The sequence below is a fragment of the Antechinus flavipes genome, chromosome 5, assembly GCF_016432865.1.
Source record: "Antechinus flavipes isolate AdamAnt ecotype Samford, QLD, Australia chromosome 5, AdamAnt_v2, whole genome shotgun sequence".
NCBI classification, from domain to species: domain Eukaryota; kingdom Metazoa; phylum Chordata; class Mammalia; order Dasyuromorphia; family Dasyuridae; genus Antechinus; species Antechinus flavipes.
In genome coordinates, this window is record NC_067402.1 from 773,411 (window position 1) to 798,400 (window position 24,990).

The 24,990-nt window shown below is 42.1% G+C and overlaps 1 protein-coding gene across 5 annotated transcripts in view; it reads right to left on the minus strand.

Moving 5' to 3' along the window:
• The window catches only part of SGCE (sarcoglycan epsilon), an 83,122-nt gene that overhangs the window by 14,326 nt on the left and 43,806 nt on the right, over window positions 1-24,990 (minus strand). The gene's annotated exons all lie outside the window — the stretch shown is intronic.

The window sequence follows — 24,990 nt, forward strand, 5'->3', positions numbered from 1 at the left end:
TAAAATAAAATGTTTTATTAATTTATTAATTTAAAAATAGTACAGATATTTTTGAATATTAAATATATAAATAATCATCAAAAAGGGCTCTTTTGTGAAAATCTAGAAGATAGAACAATAATCACTAAAATCTATCATGGCTTCTTCAGTAGCAGATCACGCCAGATTCATTTGAATTCATTGCTAAATCGAGCCACAAAACACTATTGACATACTTCAGCCATGGCTTAACCAATCATTTGATAAAATCTCTTATGTTTTTCTTGTTCATGTCTTTCCCATGTAAACCAGATGTTAATGCCATTAGATAGATTTATAACAGATTGAACTGCCAAATCTAAAAAGTAGTCAATAATGATGTAATATAAACTTGGAAAGAGCTGTGGAATACCACAGCTATCTGTCCTATTCTGTATAGAATACACACACACACACACACACACACACACACACACACACATACTACTATATTAATATATGGTCAGTTTTTGGAGAAATGCTACATAAAGTTGAAAAATACGTTATACTCCTTTCTGTCCCTATTCAGTTGCTAGAGATTGACCATATACAACTTTTCTAAAATTCTCTTAATTTCCTCTCTTTTCTTGTCAATCTTTTTGTTAGATTAGTTTAGGTCTGAAAGGGGTACATTGATGCCCTAACATTTATAATTTTACTGTTTATTTTCTCCTGAAATGAACTTTTCCTTTAAGTGTTTACTTTTAGTATTTTGTCCTATGTATTTTTAATGTAATCTTTTCAGAGATTAAGATTAATAACTGTGCTTTTCCGAGTTCATCTGAGGCACGATAGATTTTTACTTTAGCCCCTTATTTTAATTCTGACTTTTATGTTTTAATTGTATTTTTTATAAACAACATAATTGGATTCTATTTCCTAAGCTTATTTATTATCCTCTTCTCTAAATTCATCCCATTCCTGTTAATGATTATGATTTTTTAATGTTATTTTCCTCCTCCTATCTTTTCTTACTCTTCCTCCCCTCTCCACTCCCTGTTTTACAAAGAAGAAAGCAGTGAAAGAGAAAGTATGATTAATACTAATGAACTGTAATTGATTTGTTCCCCCTCTACCCCTCTTCTTCTCATCCCCTTGCCCTGTCTACATTATAGGTTTTTACTTTCTTTTTTTCCCTTTTAGTACTGCCTTCATACTCCACTTCCCTATATGAGTTTAATTTGTCTATAATAATCTTTCCCTAATCCCATGGTCCCAGTTTAACCTTCTACCAACTTAACTCTATTTTCCCACTTAAAATATTTTTGTATTAAACCCTCTGCGGGTTGAAACTTCCTTTGTCCAATTCAGAGGCCTGTTTGTTTGACACCTGTTACCCCATCCCTTCCTCCATGTTTTCATATTCTTCACCTCACCCATCCCATTATGTGAAATAGATTATCTCCCATTCCTCATTTTCTCTATAGTATTTTATCTTTTCTTTCTCCTCTTAAAATCATGCAGAGTGCCTTACCCCCTTCTCTTCCAGCCCCTCTGTTTTCTTTAAGAGTCTCTATGACTCTAAAAGACATTAAAGTTCTGAAGTTTTAGAATGTTAGAACTTTATCATTGCACAGCAGGTTTCTAATGCTCAAATGTATTTACTATTCTCATTTTCTCTTGATCTCTTTGAATTTCAAAGCTTCCACTCAGTTCTAGTCTTTTCAAGGGGAAAGATTGAAAATCCCCTTTTCTATTAAAGATCAATTAGTTTTGTAGGGTAAGTTATCTTTGAATTTTTTGAATATTTTTATCTTCTGCTTTTTGGAATATATTTCAAGATCTCCTTTTCTTTATGGCGGTAGCTGTCAAGTCTTCTGTGATCTCTAATATGGTTCCTTATTACCTGAACTCTTTCTAGCTAATTAAAACATTGTTTATTTGACACCAAATCTCTGGAATTTGGCTATGACACTCTTGGAATTTTTGTTTCAGGATTTCTCTCAGGAAGTAGCCTGTATCTTTCTGTTTTCATTTTGTTCTCTGTTCTAGTAGATCTAGAATGTTTTTCTCTGGAATTTCTTGTAATATAGCATCCATGGGATTTTTTCTTTGCTTTTTTTAATCTCAATTTTCAAGTAGTCTAAAGATTCTTAGATCTTTTCTCTCTCCATGATCTGTTTTCCAGATTTTTGTTAGTATAAATCCTTCATTTTCTCCCCTCCTCCCCCACACATAATTTTTCAATTTTGTCTACAAGTTTCTTGTTTCATGGAGTCATTGCTTTCTTTGTGGTCCATTTTTATTTTCAGGGAATCCAATTGCTAGGTAAGGTGGACTACTTTCTGTTCTAAGTTATTCTCCTTCCTATTCATTCCTCACCAGTTCTCCTTTTATTTGACATCATATTTTATCTCCCTTCATTTCTTCCAAGTGCTCTGGTAGTCCTTGCAGCAAGGTCATTTATTCACCCAGACTTTACTCAGATTTATTCATTTATTTATTTATTTTTTCTTCTGGGTTTAGCTCTAGGGCGTCTTAGTCCTTGGAATATCTCTACTGTGTTCAGCACTTGCTTCTATTTACTTATATCTCCACCTATACTGGGACTTGGTGCTTAGGTCAGCCTCTGCTCCCTATAGGCTTGGGTAACGTGGGCAGCGTCTGCTCGGTTTTAGAAGTTAAATCTAAGCTCGGCTCTCTGCAGGAGTTCCTGAGTTTTGTCTCACTTTTCCTGTAAGGTTCTGGCCTGGGTCGTTTTTTTCTTGTCCCCTCCCTGGGCATGAGGCTGCCTGGACCCTGGACTGGCTGTTTCATGCTGTGGTTTGGATGGGGGTCTAGGAGCAATGGAGTCATATCTCCAGCTGAGTGTGTGAGAGAGATAGACAGACAGAGACAGAAATAGAGAGCGAGAGACAGAGACAGAAACAGAGAAACGGATCTAGAGAGAGACAGAGCTAGAGACAGAGACAAACACAGAAAGACAGAAACAGAGAGAGACAGATGCGGAGAGAGACAGAGACAAACACAGAGAGACAGACAGAGACAGATGCAGAGAGACAGAGCTAGAGACAGAAAGGTAAAGAGACAGATTCAGAGACAGAGAGACAGTCAGAGACAGAGCTAGAGACAGAGACAAAGAGACAGAGAAATAGAGAGGAAGAGACAGAGACAGAAACAGAGAGACAGATGCAGAGAGAGACAGAGCTAGAGACAGAAAAACAGTCAGAGACAGAACTAGAGACAGAGACAAAGAGACAGAGACAGAGAGAAATAGAGAGGAAGAGACAGAGACAAGTAGAGAGACAGACGCAGAGAGAGACAGCTAGAGACAGAGACAAACACAGAGAGATAGAGACAGAAACAGAAAGAGATAGATGCAGAGAGACAGAGCTAGAGACAGAAAAGTAAAGAGACACAGAGAGAGTTTCAGAGACAGAGACAGAAAAACAGAGACAGAGAAACAGAGACAGAGACAGAGACAGAAAGAGATGGAGAGAAAGAGATACAGAGAGAAAGAGAAAGAGGGAGAAAGAGATAGAGACTGACAGAGAGGAAGAGACAGACAGAAACAGACACACACACACACACAGAAAAGACAGATACAGACACAGAGAGAAAGCTAGAAGCAGAAAGACAATGAGACAGAGACAGATATAGACACAGAGAGAGACAGAGAGAGACAAGAGACAGATACAGACACACAGAGAGAGACAAAGCTAGAAACAGAAAGACAATGAGACAGATATAGACACACAGAGAGACAAAGAGAGGGAGAGAGACAAAGAACAAACAGAACGACAGAGACAGAGAGACGAAGACAGATACAGACGCACAGAGAGACAGGCTAGAGACAGAGCAACAGAGAGACATAGAGAGAGACAGAGAGACAGACAGGCAGATAGAGACAGAGCTAGAGGCAGAGAGATGGAGATAGACCGAGACAGACAGACAAAGAGGGAGGAGAGACAGACAGAAACAAGACAGAGATAGAAAGAGACAGAAAGAAAGAGACAGGCAGAGAGGAGAAAGAGAGGAGGAAGAGAAGGAGGGAGGGAGAAAGATGGAGAGACAGAGAAACAGGGAGAAGAGAGGGACAGAGAGACACAGAGAAAGGGAGAGACAAAGAGAGACAGAGACAGAAGGACCATGAGACAGAGAGGGACTGAGGAGGAGAGAGGGAGGGAAGGATGGAAGAAAGACAGAGAGAGAGGGAGGAGGGAGAGAGAGAGGGAAAGAGAGAGGGAAGAGATGGAGACAGACGCCATTTCTGGAGCCCTCTCGGGGTCACACAGCCCCTCGCCCACACTTAAAAGCACCACAAAGCCCGGCTTAGTCCCGCTCGCTAACACTGCTCGGTCCTCGGTCAGAGCGGCCCTGGGACTCGGGCCGGGCCGCAGAGACAAAGGCGGCCCGGGGCGGGGGGGGGGGGGGGGGGGGGGAGGCAGGCGAGCGCGACGCTCTGGACCCAGGCACGCAGCAGCGCGTCGCGGCCACCAGGGGGCGCCTCCTGCTAAAGGCAGAGCGCTGTGCTCTCGCTGCGGCTTTTGTCCGGGATCCGCAGGCCCGGCGCCGAGCTGCAGGAACGTCACGCACGCGCTCCCCGACGGGCACCTGCAGCCCCTGCAGGACAAGATGGTGGGCGTTCTGCACGCTGCCTTCCGTGCCCCCGGTCCCCAGAGGGGGGAGGAGGCGGTGAGAGTTTGGGAGCCCCCCTCCCCCTTTGCAGATCGGCCTCAGAGCGGAGGCGACCCCCGGGGGGGGAGGGAGAAAGGGGGGGGCTCTGCCCAGCCCCGCCCGCCACCGACCCCCCCTCAGCGCTCCTCACGCCGGCGTCTGCTCCCGCCGGGCACACTCGCCCCCGTGGGTCCGCCATGTTGTCGGCCCTCTCTCAGCCTCCTCCCTGGGGGGAGATTTGACGTTGCCCCCGCCTTCCTTTTGTTCTTTTTGCTGCAGCATGACACACGCGCACACAGTGTCTCACGCACACAGTGTCTCTCTCTCACACCCCCCTCTCCCCGGTTGGGATCCACCCCCCGCAGTTTCAGGCTGCTGCTAGCTTTCCCTAAATGTCTCTTTCTACAGAATTTATGCTCGCCTCTCTCTCCATCTCTCCTCCCACCCTATGTTCTTCCTTCTTCCCTTCCTTCCCTCCTTTCTCCCTCCCTCCCGCCCTTCTGTAACGCCGGAGAAACTGAGGCAAGATAGAGTTAGAGAGCATTTAATATTTGAAAGGGGGAGAGAGTTCCTGGGATCAGACGGATCCATGGTTTGGTCCCCGGGCTGAATGAGCCTCTCTCCAAGAATCCAGCAAGCAGAGTTCTCAATGACCTACATACACGTGGCGCGGACTCCGGGGGAGACCGAGGCAGGGCCCGAGGCAGGGTGACTCTGAGGGAGGGGCGAGCCACCGGAGATGGGGGTGACATAATGGGGGAGGCGCCCCGGAAATGGCGAGAGGCATCTTGGTGAGAGGGTAGCTGACATTTTGATAGCTTGGGATGGGGAGAGGCCGTCAGATATTCCAACACATAAGGTCTTTTATCCTTATCAAATATTCTGGTTAAGAGGAAGGGGAGGTTTTGCAGGATTGAGCAGAACAATTAGGGAAACTGAGGCAGGACAATTAGGGAAACTGAGGCAGGACAATTTAGGGAAACTGAGTCAGGACAATAAAAGAGAACTGTGGCATAACACTTCCTCCCTTCCTCCTTCCCTTTCTTCCTCTCTTCCTCCCTCCCTGCCTTTTCCTTCCTTTCTTTCTCCCTCCCTTCCTTCCTCCATCCTTTCTTTACTTCACTCCTTCCTTTCCTTCCCTTCCTTCCTTTCTTTCTTCCTTCCTTCCTTCCTTCCTTCTTTCCTCCCTCCCTTCCTTTCTTCCTCCCTCCTTCCCTTTCTTCCTCCCTTCCTCCATCCCTTCTTTACTTCACCCCTTCGTTTCCTTCCCTTCCTCCCTTCCTCTCTTCCTCCCTCCCTTCCTCCCTTCCTCCCTTTCTCTCTTCCTTCCTTCCTTCCTTCCTTCCTTCCTCCTTTCCTTCCTTCCAACCTCCCTCTCTCCATCCCTCTCTCCCTTCTTTTCTCCCTCCCTTCCTTCCTTATTTCTTCCCTCTCATTTCCCTTTTATTCTCCTAAGGATCACCCAATCACACAACATGAGAATCAAACAAGGCTTTGGTGACCATAGACTCTAACTCATAATTTGAAAATAAAATTCAGAAAACAATGACAACAGTTTCAGTGAAGACAGGAAAAGGTGTTATCTGTCAAGCAGGGGTGTATGCACAGAAAACAAAAAACAACAATAATCAACTTGGATTTTTGTGATATAAAGGGAAGATGGAAGAAGCAAGACTAGGGAACAGTGGCTGAACACAAGCTGCATTCATTCCTTTTGTTTACATTTGACCTTTTTTGGGAAAAAGCTGGTTTTTTTGTTTTTTGTTGTTTAATGCAAGGGCTGATGGGATCCCAGAGCTTGGAAATTTACAAGAGAACTGTGTAAACTGAAAAAAAAAAAAAAAAAAAGCCAAGGATGAGCTTTCCTAGGCTGGAAGCATTGCATTTGTCCTGACCCACGAGCTCTGTGCTGACTAGAGAAGGTCAGGCTCCCTGGGGGAGCTGGGTTTTCCGTGCGGGAGGTGGATTTTATGTCCCCAAAAAGAGCTTTGCAGCCCCTCCAAGTCAGAGCAAGTTTAGAAGCTCCAAGGCTGCGGGGCATTTTCTCCAATACTTGCAGAGTCTCAGAACAGCGTGTTCCCTGGAAGTGCTCTGGGTTCATCCTGACTTTCTTGGAACTGGACAGCCCAGGGGTCGGCCTGCCCTCCCCAATCATGTCCTGACCTAGTTGGGCCCGTGCCTAATTATTTGACTTTGAAATCTTCCCCGGAGACCCTAGCTGCAGTTGGGGGGCTCAGCCATTTTTGATGATAACAAAAACCCCACAAGGGACTAATTTTTCCAAAAGTTAGAAAATGTCTTCTCTCTGTAAATAGAGGCTCCATGGTGAGTGGATAGCATGCTGGGCTTGGAGCCTTACGAAGCTGTGTGACCCTCGACATGTTCTGTTCTCCCAGCATTTGTTTTTCTGTTTTCTTAATTTAATTTAATTTATTTTGTTACACTTAAGTTCTCAACTATCTCCCTCCCTCCCTTCCCACGCTGACCCAGAGAAGGTCATCATTTCCAAACACACACACACTGCATACTTCTATGTAGCATTTCTTCCTCTGGAGGTAGATAACATCTTCCTTCATCTTCCTTTGTAGCTTATTTGCCTATTTATAATATTCAGTTCACAGTCATTCTGCAAACAATATTGCTGTTATTGCATGGGATGTTCTCTGGTTCTACTCACTTTACTCTCCATTATTTCATGAGGGTTTTTCCATGTTTTTCTGAAATCAATCAGCTCAAAAAATATATATATATATATATATACACACACACACATACACACACACACATATGTATGTAATGTATGTATTTTCTGAGGCAATTGGGGTTAAGTGACTTGCCCAGGGTCCCACAGCTACGAAGTGTTAAGTGTCTGTGGTCAGATTTGAACTCAGGTCTTCCAGAATTACAGCATTACATCATTACGTCACATTCAGTATCACACTAAGTATGGACTTAGCTAGAGAATCATTATCCCAACTATCACACCGAGTCCTAAGTATTCCTTTCCAGAGCTCCAGCTGCGACACTTTCCCAGCTGCTTTTTGGCCAGATGTTTCAGCCTTGTGTGGACCACCTCCCCATGAGGAGGACTTACGAGGACTCCAAGTCGGCTCCCGCCCCGACAAGCCCGACTGAAGTGGGGGGGAGGCCGGCAACGAGAGGCACAAAGCAGGGCTAATTTTGGCCTAACGATGAGCACCCCCGGCCTCCCTCAGCCAGACCTCACCATCCAGATGGGGAGCCCTCAGCCACAGCGAGCGCAGAAGTTCTGAACACTGTGGATCAGTTCATTTAGCAGTTATTGGCTCCTGCACGTGTCTGTTCGGTTCCACTGAGTCACCCTTCTTTTTCTTAGCCAGATAATTTTGATCATTATAGCCTTATGATACAATTTAATGGCAGGCCTCCTTTCTTTACATTTTTTTATTCATTTCTTTGATATTCTTGACCTTTTCTTCTTCCAAATTAATTTAGTTATTATTTTTTCTAGATCAATAAAATAATTTTTTGGTAATTTAATTAGGATGGTATTGGATAAGGAGATTAGCTTAATAGGTCCAATTTCACTTTTATTACACTGGCTGTGCCTACCCATGAATAGTATCCAGTTACTAAAGTCTGATTTTATTTTATAAAAAGGGTTTTATAATTATGTTTATGTGATTCCTGGGTTTGTTTGACAGGTATACTTCTAGGTATTTTATATTGTTTAGAGTTATTTTAAATGGGGCATCTCTTACTATCTCTTGTTTTGTTGGTGCTATTTGGAAATGCTGATGATTTATGTGGGTTTATTTTATATCCTGTTACTTTGCTAAAATGATTAATTGTTTCAACTAGGTTTTAGTTAAATCGCTAAATTTCCAAGTATATCATCATGTTGTCTATAAAAAGGAATAGTTTTATTACTTCATTTGCCCATTTTGATTCTTCAATTTCTTTTTTTTTCTTTTTGCCTTTGTTAACATTTCGAATACAATATTTAATAAAATTGATGGTAATGAGCATCTGTGTTTCATCTCTGATCTTATTGGGAAGGCTTTTAATTTATCCTATATTCTAGTTTATTACAAATAATGCTTGCTGATGATTTTAAGTAGATGCTTCTTATCACTTTAAGGAAAAAAATGCATTTATACCTATGCTTTCAAGTCTTGTTTTAAATAGGAGTAAGAGTTGTATTTTGTCAAAAGCTATTTCTACATCTATTGATATAATCATATGATTTTTGTTAGTTCTGTTAAGTTTTCCTTATATTAAATCATATCGGAATCCTTGGTATAAATCTCACTTGACTGACTCCAGCAACTCTTTAGGACTTATTTTGGGTAACGGGGATCCTCACATTGGAAGTTGCCTACTGACAGGATCCTAGATTCTTGCACATCTCCATAAAGATATTATGCAACTACTGTTTATCGAGAATCATGATTATAATAGCATGAAATCCATTCACAAGACAGTATGATGTAATGGAAGGATACCAATTTTGGACTCAGCGGGCCCATGTTTGAATCCTAACTGCCACTTACTCCTATGGGATTCTGGGAGAGTAACCTCTCTGGGTCTCCGTTTCCTTCTCTGTAAAATGACACATTGGCACTAAATGACTTCCCTGGTCTTTTCTAGCTTTAAATTTCTGACCATTTTCTCATACCCATTTCTCAGTCAAGTGTAAGCATTTAATAATTATTATTCTGATCTCTGACACAGATGGGCTCCCTGGTTTGGGGTTCCAGGATGTTTTGGCAGTCCCCTGCCCACAGGGCCAAGTTAACGCTTGCTGTTAGGGAGACTCCTTATATCCGGGAAGCCCTTCCTGAAAACTCTTCTCTGATGCTCCCTCGTGGTATGTGTCTGAGGGAAAATGCCCAGGATGCCAAAGGCTGTGCCAAGGGAGCTGGCACACGCTGGCACCCCCCGGTCCGGTGATGGGTGGTACAGCTGTTGTCCAGGGACCCACCCCAAGACCTACAAAGATTAATTCTAAGACTGCTCCCAGGCTGAGGAACTTTTTTGGCCACAGCACCTCTCAGAGATCCTAGAATTGTAACTCGCATCAGGGGAGGCTTACAGCAAAGAGAAGGCCGAGAAATCAAAATTTAAGCTCAAAAACCATCATGGGCAACGATCAACTTAGATCTTCTGGACAATACAGTGACCCAAGACAAGCCCAAAGGATTCATGATGCCAAATGCTCTCTACCTCCAGAGAAAGAATTGGTGGGGTCTAAATGAAGATTGCAGCAGACTAGCTTCACTTTATTTTTTTCATGGTTCTTTTATTTTGGCCTTTTCCTTCTTTCTACTTTTTTTTTTATTTTGCTGAGGTGATTGGGGTTACGTGACTTCCCCAGGGTCACACAGCTAAAAAGTGTTGAGTGTCTGAGGCCAAATTTGAACTCAGGACCTCCTGATTTCAGGGCTGGTGCTCCACCCACTGTACCACTTAGCTGCTCCCTTTTTCTTTTTTTTTACAGCATGACTAATATGGAAATATATGTTACATGATGGCACATACATAACTGATATCAAACTGCTTACCATCTTAGGGAAAGGGAGGCAAGGGAAAAAATTGGCATTCATTTTTTTTAAATGTCACAAATTGTCTTTACTTCTGATTGGAAAAAACAAGATAGATTTAAAATTTCAGCTCAAAATGGAGAGGCAGTGTGACGGGATGCATAGAGAGCTCTTCTCAGAGCTAAGGGACCTGCACCGAGTCCTGCCTGTGGGCCCTGGGTAGCCACTGAGCCTCTCATTGTCCTCAGGTCTCTAAGTTGCAGAGGGGCCAACTTGCGTTTGCAGAGGAAGTTTTCTCACTCAGGAGACCCTTTTATCAGTGAAATCCCCTATGGAAGCAACAATTAGATGACTTGTTGTTCCATCCCTGAGCTTCCTGGCAAACAATTCACTCCACCTATGGAGGAAACATCCTATTTGCCAGAATTAATGACAACACTGCAAGCTCCTTAGACACTTGTGCATCCTTCGCACACATGCCTTATGGCTAATCTCTGTCCCGTTTTGAACTTTCACCATCATGGAGAATGTTTGGGGGCTCCTCTGCCCCTCAGAGACAATTATGCTCAGAGATTTCAAGCTAGATCGAAATTAAATTTAAGTAAACGTAATTAAGAAGGTGTATTATGTGTCATATGACATAATATAATAACGTTCCAAAGCGCACTGTGAATGATCTTCAGTTCCATCTGCTTCGGGGGGTTTACATCTGCAACAATGTCAGATCCCTCCCTTGGTAACTCTGCCCTCTATTAATAAAATAATAAAGAATGAAATTTTAAAAAGTTAACCAAGAGTTAATGGCGACGTGATCTTTGCCAGTGGAGAAACAGCCTCGCGGAAATTAAGTCATTTCAACAGCCCCCGTCACCACGGTGATTCATTCCTGCGCTCCCACATCCATCCTCCATCCTCCATCCTCCATCCTCCAGCCGTCTGTTCGTTTATTAGTTCATTCAACAACATGGATTAAATGCTCACCACGTGCCAGGCGCTGGCTCTGGGCGTCCCAAGACGAGAAATGAAACATCCTTCAGAGATCTGTCACTGGGCTTGGGGCGGAAATGGCAAGCACGCATCTAAGTAAAACCCAAACGGTTCCGAGCTCCTGAGGAAGAGGGGCGAGGAGGGGGTTCTGGCCTGTTGGGGAGACCACTCATGCGGAAACATGGAGATGGAAAGTTCTGTCCGGAAAATAGCACCAGGTCCTGTGCCCAGAGCACAGGAGGGAGAATGCGTAGAAACCCTAGAAAATGTGTGGTGAGCCTGGAACCCGATGGTGAGAGTTCCAGCGACAAGGAGAGGAGCCGGGATTTCATCCAAGAGGCACTAGGGAGCCACGGATTGTTTGGTTTTTAGAGGAGAGATAGGATGCTTAGTGCCGTAGTTTAGGAGTACAATCTGGATGATGGTTGGTGGGAGGAGACGTAGCTGAGGCCTCAGAATTTAGAGACCAACTAGCAGCTCCGCCTTGGATAGATGAGGAACTGGAAGAGAGAAGTGACTTTTCCAAGGTCACGAAGACAGGAAGAAGCAGTTTCAGGCTGCACCTTCTTCTATCTAAAGTTTATGTCAAAGAGCTGTAGCAGGTAAACCCAGGGGTCTCTGCCTCGCCCTTAAATCAATCATGTGGCGCCTGGGGCTCGGGAGACAGCCCTGCATTTTTAGTCAGCAGGAACCAAGTCCAAATAACACTTCAGGCACTTGCTAGGGGCTTGCTTTCGTTTCCTTCTGTGTACACTGGCGAACACCACCTACCTCTTAGAATATCGTGGGGATCAAATGAAAAGTAAGCCGTGTGAAACATTCAGCAAGCCTCCACTCTCCGTGTAAAGGCTAGTTATTACTGGCCGGACCCCAAGGTGGTCCAGGGAGGGGGATTCCTGACTCGGGCTCAGCGAGACCTGAAGCTGAATCCTGTTTCAGACCTTTAAGGAGCAGTGCGATCTTGGGCAAGTCATCCGATTGCCCGCCTCAGTTTCCCCACTTGTAAAGTGGCCTGAGAATAGCACCTCCCTCCCCAGGTTGTTATGGGAATCAAAGGAGACGATTTGTACATCTTGAGGTGCTCTATAAGTGCCCATTAGCAATGTACCTTAGGTATCCCCAAAATGCCTGGCCCCCCGACTTGCCTGGCTTTTCCAGCCAGGGCCGGGACCTAACCTTCCCCCAGAATCACAGTTGGAAGGACCCTCGGAGGCCATCTAAGGTGATGGGGAAGGGTCCCTGCTGGGCAGCTCCCCCCCCTGGGGGAGGGGTAACCCGCCAGCTCCCCAAGCAGCCGCTTCTGCATGGCTCTGGTCCCTAATGTGCCTCCCCACCCCGCTGCCCTAATTCTGTCCTCTGGGGCTCCAAGAATAAATGCAACTGCTCTTCTGCCTTCTGGAATCATACAGGTTTCTAGGACTGGCCCCGGAGTCAGGAAGAACTGAATTCAGTCCAGTTCAGTGTGAGCTTTATTCTGTGTGCCTCAGTTTCCCCATCTGTAAAACGAGCTGAAGAAAGAAATGGCGATATTTCTGCCGAGGAAACCCCAAATGGTTACAAAGAATACAACTGAAAACAACTGAAAGGAACGGAATAATTCAAGATTAATGATCATCTCCTCCTCTTATTTTTTCTTCTCCAAGCCACATGCTGAATCCCATTGGCTAATCCCCAAGCCCTCTGCCATCCCAGTGGTGCTCCGGCCAGTGCTCCCTCACTTTGTAGGGTTATAGGCAGTTGGAAGGGACCTTAAAGGCCCTTCGTTCAGCGGGTTCTGGCTGCCTTACAATTTGCCCTCAGAAGCAAACACCAAAAAGTACAGCCAGGTGCGGGCTGAAAAAAGGATCTCCTCAGGGTCAGATGCTTTGCTTCTCTTCATTAACTCCCCTCCCCCTCCTCTCCTACTCACGGAAAGTATAGTTTGTTTCTCAAGAGTCAAATCAGAGCCATTAACCCCCAGACACTAACTAGGCCGCTGGAAACGGATCCAAAACCTTCCAAACTCCTCGTTCCACAGGAGGGAAATTATCGAGTGAAGCGATTTGTCCGAGGTCACATGACGAGTAATAGTTGAAACATTTTGGGGGGTGACTGAGCCAGACCCCAAAAAGCTCCGAGGATACAAAGGGAAAAAGGCCTGGCTCTCCTTGGCTGGAGCTGCCGGGGGAGTCCTCGCGCAGGCCTTGGCAAGCTATGAACAAAGCAGCCACAAGTAACCTTAGAGGGGAGACAGGAGTCCTTGGGGCTAGGGGAGGCTATTTATAGAAGGTGATGTTGGACCTCAGTCTTGAAGGAAGCTCCGGAAAAGTGGGATTCAGATTCAGGTCATGGGATCCTGAGTTCATAGATTTCTGGAGCTGGAAATGACCTCAGAGGCCAACCCTTCCATGGAAAAAAACAAATATTTAATGTATTTTTTAAAAACTTAAATACAAAAGAGAAAAATATAAATAAGAAGGAAAAAAAAGAAAAACATGATTGTGTGCTCGGCAGAACAGACAAGAGGATTCAAAATATGTAACAATAAATTTCCATGTCAAGAAAGCACAAATATATTTAATAATAGCTTCTTAGTTTCAAAATCCAGGCAAAGATAGTTTTCAGCATTCACCCTTACAAAACCTTGTGCTCCAAATTTTCTCCCTCCCTTCTCCCACCCCTTCTCTAGGCAGCGAGTAATCCAATATAGGCTAAACACGTGCAATTCCTCTGTCCATATTTCCACATTTATCCTGCTGCACAAGAAAACAGATCAAAAAGGAAAAAAATGAGAAAGAAAACAAAACGAAAGTGAACAATAACAAAAAGCAAAAATACTGTGTTGTGAAACACCCTCCGTTCCCACGGTTCTCTCTCTGGGTGGATGGCTCTCTGCATCACAGAACAATTGGAACTGGTTTGGATCATCTCATTGCTGAAGAGCCACATCCATCAGAATTGATCATTGTATAACATTGTTGAAGTGTACAACGCTCTCCTGGTCCTGCTCGTTTCCCTCAGCATCAGTTCCTGTCAGTCTCTCCAGGGCTTTCTGAAATCTTCCCCTTGGTTGTTTCTTACAGAACAATAATATCCCACAACATTCCTATACCATAACTTATTCAGCCATTCCCCAGTGATGGGCATCCCCTCAGTTTCCAGTTTTTTGCCACTATGAAAAGAGCCGCCACAAACACTTGTGCACATGTGGGTCCTTTTTCCTTTCTTACGATCTCTTTTTTATGACCTTTTTATGATCTCTCAGAGACACTGCTGGTCTGCAAAGGGTGTGCACAGTTTGATGGCTCTTTGGGCATAATTCCAAATTGTTTCCAGAATGATAGAATCAGTTCACAATTCCACCAACAAGGTATGAGTGCCCCAGTTCTCCCACATTCCCTCCAACATTCATCATTATCTGTTCCTGTCATCTTAGCCAATCTGAGAGCTGTGCAATGGTGCCATAGAGCTGCTTAATTTGCATTCCTCTAATCAATAGTGATTTAGAACATTTTTTCATATTTTTAATTTCTTTGTCTGAAAATTGTTCATATTCTTTAACCTGATCAATTGGAGAATGGCTTGCATTCTTATAAATTTATAAATTCTTATAAATTCTCTACATATTCTAGAAATGAGGCTTTTATCAGAACCCTTGGATCTAAAACTCTCCCCCCAATTTTCTGATTCCCTTCTAATCCTGATTGCATTAGTTTTGTTTGTACAAAAACTTTTTAATATCATCAGAATTATTCATAATTTTCAATATATCATTCAAAATATAATAATATTCCAAATTAACTCAATATCATTCATAATTATTTATAATGTTCTCTAGCTCTTCTTTGGCCATAAATTCTTTCCTCTTCCACAGATCTGAGAAGTAGACTATCCCTTATTTTCTTAATTTGCTTATAGTATCACCTTTTATCTATAAATTATGAACCCATTTTGGCTTTATCTTGGTATAAAGTGTTACTTTTTTCTAATCTTCCTAGCAATCTTTATCACATAATGAGTTCTTATCCCAGAAGCCGGAGTCTTTAAGGACTATTGTGTTTTGTGAGCCTAATCTATTCCACTGATCAACTACTCTATTTCTTAGCCAGTACCAAGTGGTTTTGATGACTGCTAAAAAACACATATAATAATAAAACACACTGTATTCAAAACTGTGCATCTTTACTTTGTTTCTTTGTAGGTTTTATTTTATTCTCTACTATGCTTTTTTTTTTACTTTATTCTTTTTTTACTCTTTTTCTCTCCCCACTTTCCCCAAGCATTTAAACACAGATATACATACATATATTGTTTCCTATCCCTGCTAAGTCTATTTTATTTCTACTTGCTAACTTGCTTCTGTTACTTAACCTCCCCACTTCCCTTAGAATCCCTCTCTCCCAACGCGTTCCCTTCATCTGTATACCTTGTACATTAATCTACACACCTTATCCCCCTTCTGTTAATCTACTTACCTTCCATAGCCCACATTATCCTATTCCCCCCTTATTTCTTTATCGATTTGGGAGTTATTATACTCTTATTGGAGTGTGTGTGCATATATATTTATATATGTATATATTTCCCTCTTTAACTTTTTCCAATGTGAGTAGGATTTCAGAACTACCAACCCTCCTCCCCCCATCTAATTTCTGTGTTGGTTCTTGCTCTCATATCTCATTCATAGAGCTTAGTTATTTTTTTTACCTTTTCCTACAGTTTTGCTTTTTATAATCACATCATACTCAGCTCTACCCCCATTTTTCTTTTGGACTAGCCAATTACTTTTTTTTTCTTTTTTTTTAAATTTTTATTTAATAATTACTTTATATTGACAGAACCCATGCCAGGGTAATTTTTTTTACAACATTATCCCTTGCACTCGTTTCTGTTCCGATTTTTTTCCCCTCCCTCCCTCCACCCCCTCCCCTAGATGGCAAGCAGTCCTTTATACGTTGACTAGCCAATTACTAATGACAATCTTAGACATAAAGTGGTTTACATTTCCACTGAAGTGCCCAGGGGAGAGAAAACCAGGGCAGCCAAAATAATGAAGTTTTAAGAGCGTTTATTGCTAGTGACTGAACCCCAACGCCAAGACTGGAGGGGTCAGGAATGAGTGGCCTCAGGGCCATATATTTATAGAAAGAAGAGAGAGACATTAAAATGTTTCTTGATACATTTGTCATAATAAAGGAATTTCTATTCTAAACAGGAGGCAAAAAAAGTTATCACTCTAAGGGGGTCATTCTCAGGCAGCAGCAAGCAACATTTCTTATCAGGTTGTCAAGGTCTCAGGACTCTCAGGACAGTACATGTGGGTTGTTAAAAATACCATCTGCATTAGGGAGTGAAGAACTAGTAATAAACTTCTAGCTACAAAAATTCAAGATTCTGTTTCTCACGGTCCCATTTGGGGTGCTTTTCCACTTCACCACATATAAAATATAAATAATTTGTTCTAATTGAATCCTTTGAAATTAGTCTTTGATGTTGGCTCTTAAATATTAAATTTTTTATTGAGTTCAGGTTTATTTGCAACAAAATCCTGAAAATTTGATAGTTCATTGAATTTTCATTTTTTTCATTTAATATTATACTTAATTTTGCTGGATATCATATTTTTGGCCACAATCCTAGTTCTTCTGATTGTTGATATATAATATTCCTGGACCTACAGTTTTTTAATTGCAAACTGCTGTTTTATGTGATTCTAATTGTAGCTCCAGCACATTTGAATTATTTTTTTTGTTGTATTATTATTTGTAAAATTTTCTCTTTAATTTGGAGGTTTTGAAATGTATCAATGATATTCCTGTATGTTTTCTTTGAAGGATCTCTTTCAGGTGATTATCAGTGATTTTTTTTTCTCTTTTCTACTTTTTCCTTTTATTTTGTCACTTCACAATTTTCTTTGATTATTTATAGCTTTCAAGTAGTCCAATTATTCTTATATTTTCTCTTCTTGATCTGTTCTTCAGATCTGTTATTTTTCTTATAAGATTTTCACATTCTTTATTTTATTATTATTATTTTTGGTCTCTTATAATTTCATTGGTTTCCCCTTGCCCAGTTCTAATATTCAGAGTCATTTTCTTCTTTAAGATTCTGGATCTCCAACTCTGATGGACGTGTCCCTCTTCAATAATGAGATGATTCAAACCAGTTCCAATTTGTTCAGTAATGAAGAGAGTCAGCTACACCCAGAGAGAGGATTGTGGGAACTGAGTGTGGACCACAACACAGCATTTCCACTCTTTCTGTTATTGTTTGCTTGCATTTTTGATTTCCTTCTCAGGTTTTTTCCTTTCTTTCTAGATCCGATTTTTCTTGTGCAGCAAGAGAACTGTAAGGACATGTATACATATATTGCATTTAACATATACTTTAACATATTTAACATGTATTGGTCAACCTGCCGTCTGGGGAAGGGGGTGGGGGGAAGGAGGGGAAAAGTTGGAACACAAGGTTTTGCAAGGGTCAATGTTGAAAAATTACCTGTGCATATATTTTATAAATAAAAAGCTATAATAATAATAATAAAAGATTCTGGATCTCTTTTTTTAGTTAATTGACTTTTTCATAATCTTTTTTTTCTAGCATTGTCCTTATTTTTTTTTATTTTTCCTCAGTTTCTCTCATGTGATTTTAAAGTCTTTTAAAACTTTGTCTATGAATCCTTTGGGGGCAGATGAACATTCAGCATTACTCTTTAGGGTGGGAGAAGGGTTTTTTTTAACTTCACTGTCCTCCTCTGAAGATGAACCCCAGTCTTCCCTATGGTTGGAGTCTTTCTCCTTTACCTGCTCTTTTTAAAATAAGAGCTTCTAAGTGCAATAGCCTCCAATCCTGGGGCAGGGAGCCAGTGCCCCCGGTTTCAGGTGCTCTGGCCAGAACCCCAACCCAAGAAGTCTGCCTCCTGTGAGGGTCCAGAGCCGGCAGCTTCCCCCCCACTCACTCCCCGACCTGGGCTGGCTCCTTCTTGCTCTGGGCTGGGTCTGGATTCCTTTTAGCAGAGCCTCCCCAAGTCTTCCCTCCCTCAGCCCTTTCTCCCCTCCCTGTCCCAGGGAGAAGGCTCCGGTGGTTTGGGCCGAGGCTGCCTCCTGCCCGGGGCTCCCTGCTCAGGGTTCCAGGGGAGCTAGCCTGGAGGTGTTCCTACCCAGGCTGGGATTTTCTTCCCGGCTTCCTCAGCTGTTCCAGGAGGGCCCCTGCCCTCTCCCAAGCCTTGTGTATTGGCCCCAAGGTGCAATTTTGTTTTGTTGTGGGGGAAATCGAGAGTTTGGCATTTCTAACCTAGCTTCCCAGAATCCTCTCCCCCACGCCTCCATTTTACAGGTGAAGAAACTGAGCCCCAGGGAGAAGGAGACTTCCCCCACTGAACACACTGGGCCTGCCATCCAGCAGGATTCCGCTTCTCCTTCCCATGTACCCCTGTGGGCCCTGTGAAGGATGGGGCCCCTGGCTCTGAGCTCGGGCCCAGGCACCTAGCAGCCCCTCATTCAGTAGGACTCCACATCCCTAGTTGTATGTAGCTAAAGCCCTTGGCACAAATCGGTGCAGGGGCTGTCAGGATGAAAGGGCCCAGCACCCCCGCAGAGCCTCACCTTTGCCCTTGGACGGAGTTCAGGGTGCGCCCTCTCCCACCGAAAGAGCTAGCTTTCATTTTCTTTCAGACTCAGCCCTCCCTAAGGAGGAATGTGATCTCTGCCCCGGGATTCATTAAACAAAGTTCCCCAGCAGTGAATGAACATCCTGTGGAGTTTATTATAACGGGATTTTATGGGGACTGTAATAATCCATTCCTTGCTGCCACACTCACCGACTCCTGAGGTAGGAATGTGGCTTGGAAACCCCCTGCTGCCCCTGTGTCAGGGATAAAAACCTAAAATAAGCCCCAAGGAGAGGAAAGATTATTTCTGCAACAAGCCGGCCAATCAACTCCAGACAGACCAAGAAGGAGAAGGAACTTTAGAGGGAAGTCCAACCCTTTTCCTTCTAATTTTTCATATGTGGAAACTGAGGCACAAAAGAGAAAATAACTAGAAGGGGTCTTCTAGCTCCTCTAACCAAATCCATTATTTTATATATGAGACAACTGAGATATTGAGAGGCTAGAAGGCTTGTTGAAGGTCACACAAATACTAAGTGAGCTTCTCATTTGCCCAAGGTCACCCACCTAATCATCCACCTAACCATAGAGTTAGGATTTAATCTAGGCCTTCTAAATCCAATGCTCTTTCCACTCTATTGACTGTAATAATAAAGTTCAATACTGGTTTTTAGTTTTGTTTTTATTAATTAAAATTTTTTTTCAAGCAGCAAAAAATCCTTTTATACTAAATTTTCAAGCTGGAGTGGACCACTTCTGCTTGTTTCCTCTAACTTTTCTCTCTCTCCAAGCCAGAGTACAGAATCATGAACTTCTCCATGAATGGACCAAATTCCCACCATTCTCCCCTCTTTCTATTGGTTCCTTTTCTTTTCTTTTTTTTTAATTTTAATTTTATTTTATTTAATAATAACTTTATATTGACAGAATCCATGCCAGGGTAATTTTTTACAACATTATCCCTTGCACTCGCTTATGTTTTGATTTTTTCCCTCCCTCCCTCCACCCCCTCCCCCAGATGGCAAGCAGTCCTATATATGTTAGATATGTTGCAGTATTTCCTAGTTACAATACCTATTTGCAGAACCGAACAGTTCTCCTGTTGCACAGGGAGAATTGGATTCAGAAGGTAAAAATAACTCGGGAAGAAAATCAAAAATGCAGATAGTTCATATTCGTCTCCCAGTGTTCCTTCTTTGGGTGTAGCTGTTTCTGTCCATCATTTATCCATTGAAACTCAGTTAGGTCTCTTTGTCATAGAAATCCACTTCCATCAGAATACATCCTCATACAATATCGTTGTCGGAGTGTATAATGATCTCCTGGTTCTGCTCATCTCACTTAACATCAGTCCATGTAGGTCTCTCCAAGCCTCTCTGTATTCATCCTGCTGGTCATTTCTTACAGAACAATAATATTCCATAACGTTCATATACCACAATTTACCCAGCCATTCTCCAATGGATGGGCATCCATTCATTTTCCAGCTTCTGGCCACTATAAACAGGGCTGCTACAAACATTTTGGCACATACAGATCCCTTTCCCTTTTTTAGTATCTCTTTGGGGTATAAGTATTGGCTCCTTTTCACTGTAAAGCTCAGTACTGAGCACTCATCAGATGTTCAGTAGCTCCTGATGGGTAGATTGATTAGCTATTGCCCGTTAGCTCAATATCTGGGAGTCTCCGAAGGGAAGTGTGGGAGAAGAGAGATATTAGATTGATGACCAAACTGAAGGTCTACAGAGCCATTGTGCTGACTTCATGGCTGTGAGCTAACCTACACAGACACCGGCACCATTCCAGGAAACTGAATTGTTCCATTTTGTTTATCTTAAGACGATCCAGAGATCACCTAGCATTATAAGATGTCAGACACTGAGGAACTTTCTGCCTGAATCCAATACTCTGCTAATGCATAATTACAACAAAGCAATAATTATGTGGGGAATAAAATTATCCCACCTACAATAAGGGACTGAGGAGAGCTCTGAGACAATGGCACTTTATTAAAGGGCCCATGATTCCCTCCAATGAAATGGACCTCAGATCTTCCTCATGATCTGAGATGTCTCCTCCATTCAGGGCCCTATTTTTATAGCATTAGATCCAGTCATTCAAGAAGAGCTATACCAAAGACAGAATAATTTCATGGATAGACATATGGTATGTAAGCTAATAGAAGCAAAACAATATGTCAGCAGGGTCACAAGTTGGGTGAAGCACAAGACGAGGAGGCTTCTCCTTAGGTTGGGCTGGAGGAAATGATACAAGTGTCACAGTCAGTGCCCTAAGCGGTCACCTGCTCCTATTGGACAAGGAATTGATCTGGAGGAACACAAATAATTTGGGGGGACTTTCCATGTAGTTGTCACCTCTGCTATGCTGGGCTTGGTTACCATGATAAGGAAAAACAAGGGTGGAGGGTCCTTAGTTAACTTCCTACAGTTAAGCAAGTAAACTTCGAATCTGCAGTTCTCACTCTGGAGCCTTATATACAGAACTTTGGTAGGATTCTGACGAATTGATGAATACTGATTGGCATAGAGCGGAGGTCCAAATAAACCATCTCTCAACAATAATATAGTGGATTTACATGAAATCTCTCTTCTAAAGATCTCAAACTGTTTCTACTACTGCCATTTCTTTCTATTTATTTATTTACTCATTCACCCATCTATTTATTTATTCATTCATTCGTTTATTTGTTCATTTATTTATCATCCATTCATTCATTTGTTTGTTTGTTTATTTATCTATTTATTTTATTATAGCTTTTAATTTACCACATATATGCATGGGTAATTTCTCAGAATTGACCCTTGCAAAATTTTCTGTTCCAACTTTTCCCTTCCTTCCCCCCCCCTCCCCTAGATATACCTGCCATTTCTCTCTCTCTCTCTCTCTCTCTCTCTCTCTCTCTCTCTCTCAATAACTTTTTATTGACAGAACCCATGCCAGGGTAATTTTTTACAACATTATCCCTTGCACTCGTTTCTGTTCCAATTTTTTCCTCCTCCCTCCACCCCCTCCCCCAGATGGCAAGCAGTCCTTTACATGTTAAATAGATTATAGTATATCCTAGATACAATATATGTGTGTAGAACTGAACAGTTTTCTTGTTGCACAGGAAGAATTGGATTCAGAAGGTAGAAATAACCCGGGAAGAAAAACAAAAATGCAAGCAGTTTACATTCATTTCCCAGTGTTCTTTCTTTGCGTGTAGCTGCTTCTGTCCATCCTTGATCAATTGAAACTGAATTAGCTCTCTTTATCGAAGAGATCCACTTCCATCAGAATACATCCTCAAACAGTATCGTTGTTGAGGTATATAATGGTCTCCTGGTTCTGCTCATTTCCCTCAGCATCAGTTCCTGTAAGTCTTGCCAGTCCTCTCTGTATTCATCCTGCTGGTCATTCCTTACAGAACAATAATATTCCAGAACGTTCATATACCACAATTTACCCAGCCATTCTCCAATTGATGGGCATCCATTCATTTTCCAGTTTCTGGCCACTACAAACAGGGCTGCCACAGACATTTTGGCACCTACAGGTCCCTTTCCCTTCTTTAGTATCTCTTTGGGGTATAAGTCCAGTAGAAACACTGCTGGATCAAAGGGTATGCACAGTTTGATAACTTTTTGAGCATAGTTCCAAATCGCTCTCCAAAATGGCTGGAGATTCCATGTGTTCACAATTCCACCAACAATGTATCAGTGTCCCTGTTTTCCCACATCCCCTCCAACATTCCCCTGCCATTTCTCTTATTAGGTTTTTAATATTACCAGGAAGAGAAGAGTTAGTCATGATCCTTAATTTAGAGAGAGAATGCAAGCTTCTTGAGGGTAGGGTCCATTTAATTTTTATTTTTGTATTTCCATTGCCTAGCATAGTATTGGTGCCAGGTAGACATTTAATAAATGCTTTTTAGTTGATTGATTTTACATATGAAGAAACTGAGCTCAGAGACATTATTTGATAACCTTAGGGTATGTTATGTTATGTTCTGGATTCTCAAATGAGGGGATTTGACTAGAAACTTTCTTTAGTCCCTCTGAGATCTCGAATTCAAAATAAGTTTATCCGTTCCCCCCACAGTCTTTCCCACTCCTTGTCTCCCTCTCCAAACATCCAAGTCGTGTAGCTGGCAGAGCAAGATAATTGAAATCCAGGTTTTCACATTTCTCGCCCCATGGTCTCTTGAACAAGATTGCTCCTCAAGAGAAATCCTGAGGTAGGCGCCTTTTGAGAGTCCCGGCATTTATAAAATGCATTAAAGAGCACAGAAAGAGTTAAAACATCCTAAAACATGCCTTCCTTTTTCTTGGGGATGCTGATTAACTGCACAAAGCCACCAACCTGGAGTCTAACATCCCACTTTGTTGTCTCTTCTGTGACTCAGTATTATGCTGATTAACAGAGTCAGAGATGAGCACACTCGAAAATTCAGATTAGAATAGGGGAAGGTGCTAGGCAACAACTCTGCTGGGAAGCTTCCTCCATTCATTTAGAGCCCATAGTTCCATGGCATTTAACAAGCCTTCATCAATTCTGTTCCACTCCACTCAGTCTCATTTCAGTCCAGTCCCACTGCCATTGTGTTCCATTCCCCTCCTCCATTTCATTCCATTCCTTTCCATGATCACAGCATTTTCTGTGTGTCAACTCTTCTCCTGAGCTGAGCTAAATTTGACCTGTAGCTAGTCTTGAGATGAACACAGTGGAAATGGAAGACATCTAGTTTTCATTGTTGTCATTATTTTTTGTCAGTAAATAATAGAATAGAAAAAGGACCAAATAACACTTGTCTTGATACTACCAGTTACTAGATGTATGACCTTGGACATGTCAGCTTCTCATGGCCCCAGCTTCCATCTCTGTAAGATTAGGGATTTGGATTAGATGGTCTCTTCAAATGTCTACCTCTCTATGATCCTATGAGCCTTTTGGGAGATCGTTTCCTTTTCTATAACATAGGATGGGACAACCTGATCAGCACCATGGCCAGGGAAAAGAACCACTAGGTCAACACTGACATGGAAAAGCAGCAGAACTAATGGGGGAAGCTCCACTGGACTCATTGTAACCTCACAGGAACAGCCTGTAGCAGGGAAATTTCATTTGTTTATTTGTTTGTGAAAACAAACAAATTTGTTTTTTAATTTTTTATTAATTTTATTGATTTTTTAAATTAAAGCTTTTTATTTATAAAACATATGCATGGGTAATTTTTCAACACCGACTTTTGCCAAACCTTCTGTTCCCAATTTTCCCCTTCTACCTCCTCTCCTAGATCTAGATCTTTAATAAGTTTCTGCTGTTGACCCTTAGATTGGCCACCGATGGGGAGTCTCATGCATTTTGGTCACTTGCCGATGGAGGTTCCCACCTGACTGAGCCCTTGGAGCAGGAAGCAGGAATGGCTGCACCGTGAGCCTCCTCAGGCAGAGGTGCAAAGTGAAGGCAGCTGTCCCGTTCCCTACTGACAGGATGGAAAGCACCCGCACTTCCCACTGCCTGGCACTCCTCCCCTGATGTGGCCGTGGGCAGAGGCGCCATCACCAAGGTCTGAGAAAGAGGAACAATTATTACCAACATATATGTATATATGTGTGTATATATAGACATACATACACATGTACATATATATTATTATTATTATCTTGCCATTTTTAAACTTATTTTTCCCCTTTTAACCTTCTCCCCATCAGGGAGGTAAAGGAAAAGAAAAGAAACAAATATACATCATAACAAATATGTATAGCCAAATAAACCATATTTCTTTATGTGTATGTCCAAAAAATGTACTTCTTATATGTCCAGTTTATTGACTTTAGGAGAATATTTCTGAATTATTCTCTGGAATAGGACCAATCCTATGACCACAAATATGGCATGTGTACCTGTTTTGTCACAGCCTCTTCAGAATTTGTCATTTTTCTGTCAGTTTTGCTAATCTGATGATGTTAGAGACTCGTGGATTCTCCAAAGTGAATTTCTCTAATTATTAGTGAATTGGAGCATTTTAAAAATATGATTATATATTTAGTCCAATTTAAATGATTCCAAGTTGCCTTGGGAACAAAGGCATTGTTGAGTGATATTTGTGAATGTTTTCAATCTTGGAACATTGTAGATCATTAAAAGGCAATGGAAAAGCACATAGGTGGCAGTGGAAGCTGAAATACATTACAAAGGAGAAATTCCATTGGAGAGATGTTGGAGTCCAACTTCTGTAATGAATTGAGGGTGTGA